General features: G+C 49.4%; 1 long non-coding RNA gene across 1 annotated transcript in view; it reads right to left on the reverse strand.

Moving 5' to 3' along the window:
- Positions 1–933: 933 nt before the first annotated feature.
- Positions 934–16,023, reverse strand: part of LOC140428711 (uncharacterized) — a 96,685-nt gene continuing 81,595 nt past the window's right edge. The window contains exon 2 of the long non-coding RNA XR_011948833.1: positions 934–1,221. This is a non-coding gene — a long non-coding RNA (uncharacterized lncRNA). The remainder of the gene's footprint in view (positions 1,222–16,023) is intronic.

A 16,023-nucleotide genomic window follows, 5' to 3' on the forward strand; every position in this document is an offset into this window, starting at 1 on the left:
ATATCTAAGGAAGGATGTGCTGGCCTTGGAAAGTATCCATAGGAGGTTCACAAGAATGATCCCTGGAATAAAGAACTTGTCGTATGAGGAACAGTTGAGCACTCTGTGTCTGTACCCATTGGAGTTTAGAAGGATGAGGGGGGGATCTTATTGAAACTTACAGGATACTGCGAGGCCTGGATAGAGTGGACATGGAGAGGATGTTTCCACTTGTCGGAAAAACTAGAACCAGAGGACACTATCTCAGACTAAAGGGCCGATCCTCTAAAACAGAGACGAGGAGGAATTTCTTCAGCCAGAGGGTGGTGAATCTGTGGAACTCTTTGCCTCAGAAGGCTGTGGAGGCCAAATCACTGAGTGTCTTTAAGACAGAGATAGATTGGTTCCTGATTAATAAGGGGATCAGGGGTTATGGGGAGAAGGCAGGAGAATGGGGATGAGAAAAATATCAGCCATGATTGAATGGCAGAGCAGACCCGAGGTGCCGAGTAGCCTAATTCTGCTCCTATGTCTTATGGTCTTACATCCCAGTTTATAAATAACATCAAGTTAATATTGGGAGGTACCTTCCGAGCTCCTTCGCATCGGATTGAGGGATAAGCCACAGATGCTCTGCAGACTCCCTCTTGCGGTAGCACTGCTGCTTCACAGCACCAGGGCCCCAGGTTCGATTCCCAGCTGGTCACTGTCTGTGCGGAGTCTGCACGTTCTCCCTGTGTCTGCGTGGGTTTTCCCGGGTGCTGACCCAGCTACTCTTTGGCCCATATCTCTGCTATGTACCTCTTACAAACTATTTGCGTATCTCCTCCTGGCCAGGCTCTCCATTCGTGCAGCCCTACCTCCCTCAAGAGCAAACCAGTTTCAGGCCTGGGAGAAGCTGTGTTGACCAAGTAATCAGACTTAGCACCCACAAAAATAGGCTACCAATACATGTTCAAGATAGATGTTGCACTCATCGCCCTTTCATTATCATTTAACATGGTCTTCTGTTGAAAAATGGCAGACTTTTCCAGGGCCAGGCCAAAATGCATGTCCCTTCTTCAATGTTTAACATTCAGTGTAGTGTTTCATTTGGAGACCAAACAAGCTTCAGGATTTTGGTTCGTCACAAGCCAGCGATGCCCATATGTTAGTGAGGATGATTGGCCTCTTCAGAGATGGTTTGAGACATCCTTTTCACTGTCCTCCTCAGTGTTTTCTGCCAGGACCAAATGGATAGATCTAACAATGTAACAAATGACATATAGACATCTGTGTTTAATAAATTTGCACCTCCTTAGACCCGACTGAAGTTCTATCAGCAAAAATTTAAAAATCTCACTAATATAAACCCACATTGGATATTATTTCCCATGAGTTTGCCTTTGGCAAGGATACAAAGAGTAGAATTTTAATTTGCCACGCAGGATTCAAGTCATGTCAAGTTGTCATTCCAAACTGGTCACCATTCTTTTCAATGGAAATAAAATTGAGAAGTTGCTCTAATAGTTACAATATCAATATTATCTCGATGATAAACTGAAAATTGAAAAATTGATCCCACTGGATTTTGCGTCCAAATAATAATAACAAAACTCTGGTGTTTCTTCTGATAATATAGGCACAATAACAAGAATCATTAATTTCTGTGTCAGGTATAGAAATTTAACAACGTATATCATTTTTAGTCAGTCCCTTAAAAACTACTTAACAAAGGCCTAACTAAGAAATATTTTTCAGGTGTCTGGATTGAGCATATGATTTAATTTATTGCTGGAATAATATACCAGAACTTTTTTGATGTGGAGATGCCGGCGTTGGACTGGGGTGAGCACAGTTAGAAGTCTTACAACACCAGGTTAAAGTCCAACAGGTTTGTTTCGAATCACTAGCTTTCAGAGCACAGCTCCTTCCTCAGGCGAATAAAACATATATATAGACAAAGTCAATGATGCAAGATGATACTTTGAATGCGAGTCTTTGCAGGGAATTAAGTCTTTACAGGTCCAGACGGAGCAACTGGAGAGAGGGATAATCACATGTTAAAGAGATGTGAATTGTCTCAAACCAGGACAGTTGGTAGGATTTTGCAAGCCCAGGCCAGATGGTGGGGGGTGAATGTAATGCGACACGAATCCAAGGTCCCGGTTGAGGCCATACTCATGTGTGTGAAACTTGGCTATAAGTTTCTGCTCGCCGATTCTGCTTTGACGCACGTCCTGAAGGCTGCCTTGGAGAACGCTTACCCAAAGCTCAGAGGCTGAATGCCCTTGACTGCTGAAGTGTTCTCCGTTTGGAAGGGAACATTCCTGCCTGCCGATTGTCACGAGATGTCCGTTCATCCGTTGTCGCAGCGTGTGCATGGTCTCGCCAATGTACCACGCTTTGTGACATTCTTTTCTGCAGCGTATGAGGTAGACAACGTGGCCGAGTTTCACGAGTATGTACCACGTACCTGTTGGGTGGTGTTCTCACGTGTAATGGTGGTACTCATGTCGATGATCTGGCATGTCTTGCAGAGATTGCCATGGCAGAGCTGTGTGGTGTCGTGGTCGCTGTTCTAAAGGCTGGGAAGTTTGCTGCAAACAATGGTTTGTTTGAGGATGCGCGGTTGTTTGAAGGCAAGTAGTGGGGGTGTGGGGATGATCTTGGCAAGATGTTCTTCTTAGACCATAAGACATAGGAGCAGAATTAGGTCATTTGGCCCATCGAGTCTGCTCCACCATTCAATCATGGCTGATATTTTCTCATCCCCATTCTCCTGCCTTCTCCCCATAAACCCTGATCCCCTTAGATGACATGTTGAAGGCTGCGAAGAAGATATCGTAGTTTCTCCGCTCCAGGGAAGTACTGGACGACGAAGGGTACTCTGTCAGTTGCGTCCCCTGTTTGTCTTCTGAGGAGGTAGGTGCGTTTTTTTACTGTGGCGCATTGGAACTGTCGATGAGTCGAGCGCCATATTACGTTCGAACGAGGGCGTGTAGTGTCTCCCACCCGCCCTCCTCCTCTAACCTAATAATAAGACCCATTGGTGTAAGGTAAGTGCCATATTATATTATTATATTATTAGCATTGTGCAGGTCAAGGATCGGAGGTGGAGGAGCAGTCTCTCAGCGAGAGAACCTGAGAACATCTCAGACACTAAGAAGGTAAGTAAGTGATTTTTACTTTTATACCTTTTTTCAAATTGTGTGTGTCGGGGGGAAACTAAAGTGACATCACAGAAAAGCTGTGGCCAGAGTGGCTGGTTGGGATTCTAACCTAAATTTAAAAAAAATTTGAGTATTTGGGAACTAATTAAACATAATAACTTAATTATAATTTAGAGGATATCTAAGCCAGAGATCGGAGAGTATTATAGTTAGCTATCGCATTTCTATTAGAAATCTAGTGCTAGGAAACAGATAGTTGACAGTAACTTTGAAATTAAAAAAAAAAGTATTTATAAAAAAAAAAGACAAATTTTAATTAATTGACGCAATGTCAGTTAGAGGGGTGCTGTGCTCTGACTGTGAGATGTGGCAGGTCCGGGAGGCTTCCAGCGTCCCGGATGGCTTCATCTGCAGAAAGTGCACCCAACTGGAGCTCCTCACAGACCGCATGGTTCGGTTGGAGCAGCAATTGGATGCACTTAGGAGCATGCAGGTGGCGGAAAGCGTCATAGATCGCAGTTATGTAAATGTGGTCACACCCAAGGTGCAGGCAGAGAAATGGGTGACCACCAGAAAGGGCAGGCAGTCAGTGCAGGAATCCCCTGTGGTTGTCCCCCTCTCGAACAGATATACCCCTTTGGATACTGTCGGGGGGGATAGCCTATCAGGGGAAAACAGCAGCAGCCAGAGCAGTGGCACCACGGCTGGCTCTGATGTTCAGAAGGGAGGGTCAAAGCGCAGAAGAGTAATAGTAATAGGGGACTCTATAGTCAGGGGCACATATAGGCGCTTCTGTGGACGTGAAAGAGACTCCAGGATGGTATGTTGCCTCCCTGGTGCCAGGGTCCAGGATGTCTCCGAACGGGTAGAGGGAATCCTCAAGGGGGAGGGCAAACAGGCAGAGGTCGTTGTACATATTGGTACTAACGACATAGGCAGGAAGGGGCATGAGGTCCTGCAGCAGGAGTTCAGGGAGCTAGGCAGAAAGTTAAAAGACAGGACCTCGAGGGTTGTAATCTCGGGATTACTCCCAGTGCCACGTGCCAGTGAGGCTAGAAATAGGAAGATAGAGCAGATAAACACGTGGCTAAACAGCTGGTGTAGGAGGGAGGGTTTCCATTATCTGGATCACTGGGAGCTCTTCCGGGGCAGGTGTGGCCTGTATAAGATGGACGGGTTGCATCTAAACCGGAGAGGCATAAATATCCTGGCCGCGAGGTTTGCTAGTGTCACACGGGAGGGTTTAAACTAGTATGGCAGGGGGGTGGGCACGGGAGCAATAGGTCAGAAGGTGAGAGCATTGAGGGAGAACTAGGGAATAGAGACAGTGTGGCTCTGAGGCAGAGCAGACGGGGAGAAGTTGCTGAACACAGCGGGTCTGGTGGCCTGAAGTGCATATGTTTTAATGCAAGGAGCATTACGGGTAAGGCAGATGAACTTAGAGCTTGGGTTACTACTTGGAACTATGATGTTGTTGCCATTACAGAGACCTGGTTGAGGGAAGGGCAGGATTGGCAGCTAAACGTTCCAGGATTTAGATGTTTCAGGCGGGATAGAGGGGGATATAAAAGGGGAGGTGGAGTTGCGCTACTTGTTCGGGAGAATATCACAGCTGTACTGCGAGAGGACACCTCAGAGGGCAGTGAGGCTATATGGGTAGAGATCAGGAATAAGAAGGGTGCAGTCACAATGTTGGGGGTATACTACAGGCCTCCCAACAGCCAGCGGGAGATAGAGGAGCAGATAGGTAGACAGATTTTGGAAAAGAGTAAAAACAACAGGGTTGTGGTGATGGGAGACTTCAACTTCCCCAATATTGACTGGGACTCACTTAGTGCCAGGGGCTTAGACGGGGCGGAGTTTGTAAGGAGCATCCAGGAGGGCTTCTTAAAACAATATGTAAACAGTCCAACTAGGGAAGGGGCGGTACTGGACCTAGGTATTGGGGAATGAGCCCGGCCAGGTGGTAGATGTTTCAGTAGGGGAGCATTTCGGTAACAGTGACCACAATTCAGTAAGTTTTAAGGTACTGGTGGACAAGGATAAGAGTGGTCCGAGGATGAATGTGCTAAATTGGGGGAAGGCTAATTATAACAATATTAGGCGGGAACTGAAGAACATAGATTGGGGGCGGATGTTTGAGGGCAAATCAACATCTGACATGTGGGAGGCTTTCAAGTGTCAGTTGAAAGGAATACAGGACCGGCATGTTCCTGTGAGGAAGAAAGATAAATACGGCAATTTTCGGGAACCTTGGATGACGAGTGATATTGTAGGCCTCGTCAAAAAGAAAAAGGAGGCATTTGTCAGGGCTAAAAGGCTGGGAACAGACGAAGCCTGTGTGGCATATAAGGAAAGTAGGAAGGAACTTAAGCAAGGAGTCAGGAGGGCTAGAAGGGGTCACGAAAAGTCATTAGCAAACAGGGTTAAGGAAAATCCCAAGGCTTTTTACACGTACATAAAAAGCAAGAGGGTAGCCAGGGAAAGGGTTGGCCCACTGAAGGATAGGCAAGGGAATCTATGTGTGGAGCCAGAGGAAATGGGCGAGGTACGAAATGAATACTTTGCATCAGTATTCACCAAAGAGAAGGAATTGGTAGATGTTGAGTCTGGAGAAGGGGGTGTAGATAGCCTGGGTCACATTGTGATCCAAAAAGACGAGGTGTTGGGTGTCTTAAAAAATATTAAGGTAGATAAGTCCCCAGGGCCTGATGGGATCTACCCCAGAATACTGAAGGAGGTTGGAGAGGAAATTGCTGAGGCCTTGACAGAAATCTTTGGATCCTCGCTGTCTTCAGGGGATGTCCCGGAGGACTGGAGAATAGCCAATGTTGTTCCTCTGTTTAAGAAGGGTAGCAAGGATAATCCCGGGAACTACAGGCCGGTGAGCCTTACGTCAGTGGTAGGGAAATTACTGGAGAGAATTCTTAGAGACAGGATCTACTCCCATTTGGAAGCAAATGGACGTATTAGTGAGAGGCAGCACGGTTTTGTGAAGGGGAGGTCGTGTCTCACTAACTTGATAGAGTTTTTCGAGGAGGTCACTAAGATGATTGATGCAGGTAGGGCAGTAGATGTTGTCTATATGGACTTCAGTAAGGCTTTTGACAAGGTCCCTCATGGTAGACTAGTACAAAAGGTGAAGTCACACGGGATCAGGGGTGAACTGGCAAGGTGGATACAGAACTGGCTAGGTCATCGAAGGCAGAGAGTAGCAATGGAAGGGTGCTTTTCTGATTGGAGGGCTGTGACTAGTGGTGTTCCGCAGGGATCAGTGCTGGGACCTTTGTTGTTCGTAGTATATATAAATGATTTGGAGGAAAATGTAACTGGTCTGATTAGTAAGTTTGCAGACGACACAAAGGTTGGTGGAATTGCGGATAGCGATGAGGACTGTCTGAGGATACAGCAGGATTTAGATTGTCTGGAGACTTGGGCGGAGAGATGGCAGATGGAGTTTAATCCGGACAAATGTGAGGTAATGCATTTTGGAAGGTCTAATGCAGGTAGGGAATATACAGTGAATGGTAGAACCCTCAAGAGTATTGAAAGTCAAAGAGATCTAGGAGTACAGGTCCACAGGTCATTGAAAGGGGCAACACAGGTGGAGAAGGTAGTCAAGAAGGCATACGGCATGCTGGCCTTCATTGGCCGGGGCATTGAGTATAAGAATTGGCAAGTCATGTTGCAGCTGTGTAGAACCTTAGTTAGGCCACACTTGGAGTATAGTGTTCAATTCTGGTCGCCACACTACCAGAAGGATGTGGAGGCTTTAGAGAGGGTGCAGAAGAGATTTACCAGAATGTTGCCTGGTATGGAGGGCATAAGCTATGAGGAGCGGTTGAATAAACTCGGTTTGTTCTCACTGGAACGAAGGAGGTTGAGGGGCGACCTGATAGAGGTATACAAAATTATGAGGGGCATAGACAGAGTGGATAGTCAGAGTCTTTTCCCCAGGGTAGAGGGGTCAATTACTAGGGGGCATAGGTTTAAGGTGAGAGGGGCAAGGTTTAGAGTAGATGTACGAGGCAAGTTTTTTACGCAGAGGGTAGTGGGTACCTGGAACTCGCTACCGGAGGAGGTAGTGGAAGCAGGGACGATAGGGACATTTAAGGGGCATCTTGACAAATATATGAATAGGATGGGAATAGAAGGATACGGACCCAGGAAGTGTAGAAGATTGTAGTTTAGTCGGGCAGTATGGTCGGCACGGGCTTGGAGGGCCGAAGGGCCTGTTCCTGTGCTGTACATTTCTTTGTTGTTCTTTGTATCTTTCAGCGTCTGTAGATGTTTGTTACGCTCCTCCTCGTCTGAGCAGATCCTGTGTCTCCAGAGGGCTTGTCCATAGGGGATGGCTTCTTTAATGTGTTTAGGGTGGAAGCAGGAGACGTAGAGCATCGTGAGGTTATCCGTGCAGTAAAACGAAGTGCTGAGGTGACCGTCCTTGATGGAGATGTGTGTCCAAGAATGCAACCGATTCTGGAGAGTAGTCCATGGTGAGTCTAATGGTTGAATGGAGCTTATTGATGTCATCGTGTAGTCGTTTCAGTGAATGCAGAATCGCCGAGCAGAAACTTATAGCCAAGTTCCGCACACATGAGTACGGCCTCAACCGGGACCTTGGATTCATGTCGCATTACATTCACCCCCCACCATCTGGCCTGGGCTTGCAAAATCCTACCAACTGTCCTGGCTTGAGACAATTCACACCTCTTTAACCTGTGATTATCCCTCTCTCCAGTTGCTACGCCTGGACCTGTAAAGAGTTAATTACCTACAAAGACTCGCATTCAAAGTATCGTCTTGCATCATTGACTTTGGACTTTAAGCTGGTGTTGTAAGACTTCTTACAGAATTCTTTTGGCAAGAAACACAAAAAAATGTTTACAGAAAAATTGTAAATGTATCTTCAAATAACTTGCTCAGCAAGAAAAAGTTACAATTGCATCACAATTTCAACAGTACCATTTCAAATGTTTGAGCTAAATTTCACTCATCTATTCCGTCCGCTACCATTAAAATTTTATATGACACCTGTCAGAAGTTGTTAAAGTGAGATCCATGCTCTTGTCTATCATGAAACATACGTTAAAAAAAAGAAACAAAGAAGTCAGCAACATTCAGAATTTTAATGACAAAGTCTCAAGTTGCATGGTAAAAATGCAGTGAACACAGAGGCCAAACAAGACAACGACATCAGAATGTCCTTAGTACAGATGATGGCAGTCAGTTGCAAAAGTAAGGATGAATACATTTTGGCTTCATTTAAAGCTCATCAATGAACAATTTAAAACATGTAAAGATAAATACAACAGCAATCAACTCCATAAGATGGACAGAACTAAACCACAGTATGAGCATTGACAACAATGAAGATCATTGACATGATAAAAAATGTTTTTGTGCTTTTGCAGAGGAATGAAATTTGTCATAGATCTCTGAAGGCAGAAGGGCGGGTTAATAAGGTGGTGAAAAAGGCATATGGGACTCTCACTTTTATCAATCGGGGTATGGATTACAAAAGCAGGGAGGTCATGATGGAGCTGTATAAAACTTTGGTGAGACCACAGCTGGAGTACTGTATGCAATTCTGGAAGGATGTAATTGCACTGGAGGGGGTGCAGAGATTATTCACCAGCAAGTTGCCTGGGATGGAACACTTATATTATAAAGAGAGGTCAGATAGACTTGGGTTGTTTTCTCTGGAGCAGAAAAGACTGAGGGGTGAAATCAAATTACTGCGGATGCTGGAATCTGAAATGAAAGAGAAAATGCTGGAAAATCTCAGGAGGTCTGGCAGCATCTATAGGGAGAGATAAGAGCTAACGTTTCGAGTCCGATGACTCTTTATCAAAGCTAATAGACAGAGAAAGTGGGAAATATTTATAGTGGAGTGAGAATGAAAGATGAGTCACAGCCACAGAAACCCAGGGAAACCGGGTGCTAATGGCCACAGAAACCATGGGGAAAGCGTGCGAATGGCAGTCCCCAGAGAGAACAAAAGATGTGAAAGGCCAAACAGCAGAGAAACTAACATCAGAGGGTGAATTGTAGATGTGGGGCGGGGGGGGGGGGGGGGGGGGGGGGGGGGAGGGGAAGGGGGAAGCAAAGAGGAGAGAGGGTAATTAAAGGTGGATAAGATGGGGGGGGGTTAAATATATATTAAGAAAGACAAGAAAGAAAGAAATGGTAAAAGGCAGTTAAAATGAAATGGGATGAAAACAAATGGGTCGAGGTGGGGTTGAGCTAATCATCTGAAGTTGTTGAATTCGATGTTGAGACCGGAAGGCAGTAGTGTGCCTAACTGGAAGAGGAGATGTTGTTCCTCCAGTTTGAGTGGAGCTTCACTGGAACATTGCAGCAGGCCAAGGACAGACATGTGAGCATGGGAGCAGGGTCTTGTGTTAAAATGGCAAGCAACAGGAAGGTCAGGATCCTGAATGCGCACAGACCGAAGATGCTCAGCAAAGCAATCACCCAGTCTGCGTTTGGTCTCTCCGATATAGAGGAGACCACATTGGAAGCAGCAAATGCAATAGACCAAATTGAAAGAGGTGCAAGTGAAACACTGCTGAACCTGAAATGAGTGTTTTGGGCCTGGGATGTTAAGCATGGAAGAGGTAAGGGGGCAGGTGTTACACCTTCTGCGATTGCATGGGAAGGTGCCATGGGAGAGGTACTGGGTCTGGTAGAGGAGAGGACCAGATTATCTCGGAGGGAACGGTCTCTGCGGAATGCTGACAGAGGGCGTGAAGGGAAGATGTGTTTGGTGGTGCATCGCGCTGGAGTTGGCCGAGGAACAGAGGCTGGTGGGGTGAAATGTGAGAGCGAGGGGGACTCTATCCTTGTTCTGGGAGGGAGTGGAGGGGGCGAGGGTAGTGGCGCGGGAGATGGACCGCACACTGTTGAGGGCCCTGTCCACAACTGTAGGTGGGAAATCACGGTTGAGGAAGAAGGAACACATTTCCGAAGCACCATTTTGGAAAGTGGCATCATCGGAACAAATGCGACGGAGACGAAAGGGATGGAGTCCTTACAGGGTGTAGGGTGCGAAGAGCAGCAAGGTAGCATTGTGGATAGCACAATTGCTTCACAGCTTCTGGGTCCCAGGTTCGATTCCGGCTTGGGTCATTGTCTGTGCGGAATCTGCACATCCTGCCCGTGTGTGCGTGGGTTTCCTCCGAGAACTCCGGTTTCCTCCCACAGTCCAAAGATGTGCAGGTTAGGTGGATTGGCCATGATAAATTGCCCGTAGTGTCCAAAATTGCCCTTTGTGTTGGGTGGGGTTACTGGGTTATGGGGATAGGGTGGAGGTGTTGACCTTGGATAGGGTGCTCTTTCCAAGAGCCGGTGCAGACTCAATGGGCCGAATGGCCTCCTTCTGCACTGTAAATCCTATGAGCTGTAGTCCAGATAGCTGTGGGAGTCAGTGGGCTTGTAGTGGATATTAGTGGATAGTCTATTGCAGGAAATGGAGACAGAAAAATCAAGGAAGGGAAGGGAAGTGTCTGAGATGGACCAGATGAAAGTGATGGAGGGGTAGAAACTGGAAGCGAAGTTGATGAATTTTTCCAGGTCCAGACGAGAGCATGACGTGTGTGATGGAGGTGAAGAGAGATTGCACATCCATGGTGAATAGAATGCGGTTAGGGCCTGAGGACTGGAAACTGTCAATCTGACGCAGCCCATCAGAGGTATCCCGAATGTGGGTGGGGAGGCAATGGACCAGAGGACTGAGGATGGAGTCAAGATAAGAAGAAATAAGTTCGGTGGGGCAGGAGCATGCTGACACAATGGGCCTGCCGGGACAGTCCTTTTTGGGGATTTTGGGAAGTAGGTAAAAGCGGGCTGTCCAGGGTTGGGAGACTATGAGGTTGGAAGACATGGGGGAAGACATCCAGAGGAAATTAGGTCGTTAACGGTGTTGGATATAATGGCCTGATGTTCAGGGGTCTGGTCATGGTCCAGGGGGAGGTAAGAGGAAGTATCTGAGAGTTGGCGCTCAGCCTCTGCGAGGTAGAGGTCAGTGCGCCAGGCAACAACAGCACCCTCTTTGTCGGCAGGTTTGATGACAAAGTCGGGGTTAGACCTGACGGAGTGAAGAGCAGAAAGTTCAGAAGGAGAGAGGTTGAAATGGGTGAGGGGGGCAGAAAAATTAAGACGGCCAATGTCCCGTCGACAGTTCTCAATGAAAAGATCAAGGGCAGGTAATCGTCCCGGCAGGAGGGTCCACTTGGAGGCAGAATGTTGGAGGCACATGAAAGGATAAGTGGAACGGAGGGAGGATTCTTGCCCAAAGAAGTGGGCACAGAGACGAAGGCGACGAATGAAGAGTTCAACATCATATCGAGCCCGGAATTCATTGAGGTGGGGACGTAAGGGTACAATGCTGAGTCCTTTTCTGAGAATAGTACGCTCAGCCTCAGAGAGGGGACTGTCGGAGGGTATGGTGAACACGCGGCAAGGGCTGGGAGAAATGGGGTATGAGGGATTGGGACTGGTGGAGGGCCTAGGATGGGCAGTGGTGTTGATACTGGGAGAAATGAGGTACGAGAGATTGGGACTGGTGGAGGGCCTGGGATGGGCAGTGGTGTTGATACTGGGAGAAATGGGGTACGAGGGATTGGGACTGGTGGAGGGCCTAGGATGGGCAGTGGTGTTGATACTGGGAGAAATGGGGTATGAGGGATTGGGACTGGTGGAGGGCCTAGGATGGGCAGTGGTGTTGATACTGGGAGAAATGAGGTACGAGAGATTGGGACTGGTGGAGGGCCTGGGATGGGCAGTGGTGTTGATACTGGGAGAAATGGGGTACGAGGGATTGGGACTGGTGGAGGGCCTAGGATGAGCAGTGGTGTTGATAAGTTGTTGAAGCTTGCGTCCCTCAACATCTGTAAGAAACAGGAAAAGATTCTTGTTAAGGCGCGAATGATGCGAAGGATGAAAGACAGTGATGCTGGAGAGAGATGTCGAGTGTCTTCATGTGGCGGCGCATGGCACTGAGTGTGACTTTCAGGATGCGGCTAGAGCAGCAGTTGGAAGAATGTTGTATATGCTGGAGGTACCTGTAATCCTGGAGGTTACATGCAGGGTGAAATTTAAGTTGAAATCCCCGTGGGGTAAGTCGGAGACGAAGACAGTCACTGAGGAAGAAATATGGCTGTGGAAGCGAGTCTTGGTAAATACCTTGTCCATAAGACCATAAGACCATAGGACATAGGAGCAGAATTAGGCCACTTGGCCCATCGAGTCTGCTCCACCATTCAATCATGGCTGATATTTTCTCATCCCCATTCTCCTGCCTTCTCCCCAACCCCTGATCCCCTTATCAATCCAACACTAAGAGGGACTGAGGGGTGACCTGATTGTGGTATACTAGATTATGAGGGGCATGGACAGGGTGGATAGGGAGCAGCTGTTTTTTTGATTTGATTTGATTTATTATTGTCACATGTATTAGTATACAGTGAAAAGTATTGTTTCTTGCATGCTGTACAAACAATGCATACCGTACATAGGGAAGGAAGGAGAGACTGCAGAATACAATGTTACAGTTTAGAATGAAGTTTTAGAAGCATAGAACGAGTGTAAAAGATAGAATTAGAGGGTATGCTGGGCACAGCTTGCAAGAAGTCGCCTCGCTCCGGCACCATCTTTCTTTCATTATTGAAGAGTCAGTTTATTGTCCCCTTATTGAAGAGTCAGTTACGAGGGGACATAGTTCAAAGTGAGGGGTGGGGGGGGGGTTTAGGGAGGATTTGAGGAAAAACGTTTTTACCCAGAGAGTGGTGACGGCCTGGAACGCATTGCCGAGGAGGGTGGTAGAGGTGGGATGCCTCACATCCATGAGAAAGTATTGGATGAGTACATGACACACCATGACATTCAAGGCTCTGGGCCAAGTGCTGGCAAGTAGTATTAGGTGGGTAGGTCAGGGCCTTTCATGCATTTGTTCAGACTCGATGGGCCGAAGGGCCTTTTCTGCTGACTGCTAGCCGTGGAATTCGTGATGGCCCAGTCAATCTCAATTTGGATCAAAGTCCTGGGGAGGGATTCTCCCCTACCTGGCAGGGCGGGGGGTTCCGGCGTAATGGAATGGTGGGAACCACTCCGGCGTCGGGCCGCCCCAAAGGTGCGGACGTCTCCGCACCTATAGGGGCCAAGACCTCACCTTGAGGGGCTAGGCCCGCGCCGGAGTGGTTTGCGCTCCACCGGCTGGCGGGAAAGGCCTTTGCGCCACGCCAGCCGGGGCCGAAAGGTCTACGCAGGGCGACGTGGGTCGGCGCATGCATGGGAGCGTCAACGGCTGCTGACGTCATCACCACGCATGCGCAGAGGAGGGGGTCTCTTCCGTCTCTGCCATAGTGAAGACCATGGTGAAGGTGTAAGAAAAAGATTGCCCCCACGGCACATGCCCGCCCGCGGATCGGTGGGCTCCAATCGCGGGCCAGGCCACCGTGGGGGCACCCCCCGGGGTCCGTCTCTGCCACAGTGAAGACCATGGTGAAGGTGTAAGAAAAAGATTGCCCCCACGGCACATGCCCGCTCGCGGATCGGTGGGCTCCAATCGCGGGCCAGGCCACCGTGGGGGCACCCCCCGGGGCCAGATCGCCCTGCAACCCCCCCCCCCCCCCAGGACCCCGGAGCATGCCCCGCGCCGCCTTTTCCCGCCGTTCAAAAGGTGGTTTAATCCACGCTGGCGGTACAGGCATTCCAGCAGCGGGACTTCGGCCCATCGCGAGCCGGAGAATCGGCGGAGGTTGGCCCGCCGACTGGCGCGATGCGATTCCTGTCCCCGGCGCGGCGCTATTCCCGCCCCCGCCAAATCTCTGGTGGCGGAGACTTCGGACACGGGTGGGATTCACGCCAGCCCCCGGCGATTTTCCGACCCGGCGTGGGGTCGGAGAATCCCGCCACAGATTTGTGTCGGGTGTCAAACCGGTCACAAGTCTCCCACCCGCCCTGCCGGCCATAATGGGTTTTCCGATGTCCAGGCCGAGCTCCCCCCCCTTCCCCCCTCCCTCCCCCATCCCCTCCATCTCCCCCTCCCCCTGCCCCCTCCCCCTCCAACCTGGTGGAACTACGTAAAAAGTTCAATACATAGGTTTTACATCTCATTAACGGGCAGGACTGGCTGTTTAAAGGGTTTAACGGCTCCCAAAGATAGAGCAGCCAAACAAGTCCCTTCTGAGGAAAGACCCCCGACCGGAGCTCCTCAGCCCAGCACAACCCCCCCCCCCCCCCGCCCCCCCAGCACCCCCTCCTCCCACAAAAGAGACCCTCAGCACACTGGAGACAATTTTGGGGAGGGTACTTATCCCGTTACCACCCCTCTGACTGCAAGCCAGCACTACCAACATGCGGGGCATGCCAGTGATTGGGGAGGGGTTGCTCTGCCGGCGATCTGGAGGGTTGGGAGGGCTTTGAAGCAGCTTTATGAGATTAGAATGCCCTTATCTCAGAGGACGGGACCTGTCAGAGAGATTAGGTCTGCACCTCAGTTCCAGCACGGGCCCTGGTGTGCTATAGAATGGGACTGAAAACCCGATTCAGGTGAAAAGAGTATGTATGTGCCATTACATACCACATCAGTGTTGCTCCTAGCGCCAGCAGGGATCACTCTGGTTTTCCTGCTGACGGGAGCATTTCGTCCCGGATCAGATCACGGATGTGTTTGTTCTAAAATGGAGACAGGGTGAGAAGGTTCAGCCCGATTTACACTTATGACAATTATTACAATTCCATTTCTGCCCCAGATGGATTAGAAACAATTACTGCAGGGAACAGTAGAAGATACAATACAAAAACCTATAGAAAATTTAGAACTGATAGAAAGAGATGCAACATCATAATCCAATTGACTGATTCAGAATACTTTGACAAAACATTCAAATTCAATGGGGGGTTCGCATTGCTATCGGATCCCCCCCTCGTTGCTCAATGTGTCATGGGGTTGTGGCTGGGGGTTGGGGGGGGTCATCAGAAGGGCTTGCCTTGTTGCCAGGTGATCCTGCAAGGCGCAAGACATGATGCATGGTTGGATCACAGGTGAGGTGGTGTGGAGCTGCGGTTGGGGTGATGATGTGGAGTAGGCAAGGCGGTGCTGGAAGGGTGGTGCCACGTGTGCTACAGGGACACTGCAATTTAAGGGGGCTCACTTGGTACCCAGATGCCGACCTGCGCCCGAGTGACTGTCCGCTCTCTGACTCATTGACCAGGTCCAATGCCTGCCGCTCCACAGCGTTGAGGGGCCACAAGTCTGTCGGGCCCTCTCCAGTCTGTTCTCTTTCCCTGCGGTTGTAGGCATCTCCTTCTACAGGAGCAGACAAAAAATGTCAGTGTGACACGGGCAGACATAAGCAGCACAGTGGGTGGGCAGTTAAGAGTGGCCTGTGTGGGCAGGGCACCCGGCCAAGGAGGGCGTATGGGTGTTGGCAAGTTGTGCAGGGTGGGGAGCAAGCAGTTTGCCGACGGGTTTGGGGGGGTTTATGGGTGTTTGGGACGGGAGTTGGTGCCAGGGGCACGGTGATGGTTACTCACGCTGGCTGCCCCGCAGAGGTTGTGCAGCTTTTTATGGCACTGCTGGCCGTCGTGGCGGAGGGGCCCACGGCACTCACGGCTGTTGCCACATGCGCCCAGGCCCGGTGTACGGCGGCGGGTAGCAGCCTTCTTCCCACCCCAGGGAATAGGGTGCCCAGTCTCCCCTCTACGGCATCCACCAGGGCCTCGAGCTCCGCATCTGCAAAACGGGGTGCCGCTCTTCGGGATGCCATCTTCTTGGCTGGAAAGTGTGTGGGAGTAGAGTGCTTATATGTGGCTGCAGTTTGTCAAGCTCGAGTGCCAAACCCAATCCTAGAGAAGCGGACGCCAATTTGCATTGGAATTGCACTAG

Source organism: Scyliorhinus torazame, chromosome 8 (assembly GCF_047496885.1).
Source record: "Scyliorhinus torazame isolate Kashiwa2021f chromosome 8, sScyTor2.1, whole genome shotgun sequence".
NCBI classification, from domain to species: domain Eukaryota; kingdom Metazoa; phylum Chordata; class Chondrichthyes; order Carcharhiniformes; family Scyliorhinidae; genus Scyliorhinus; species Scyliorhinus torazame.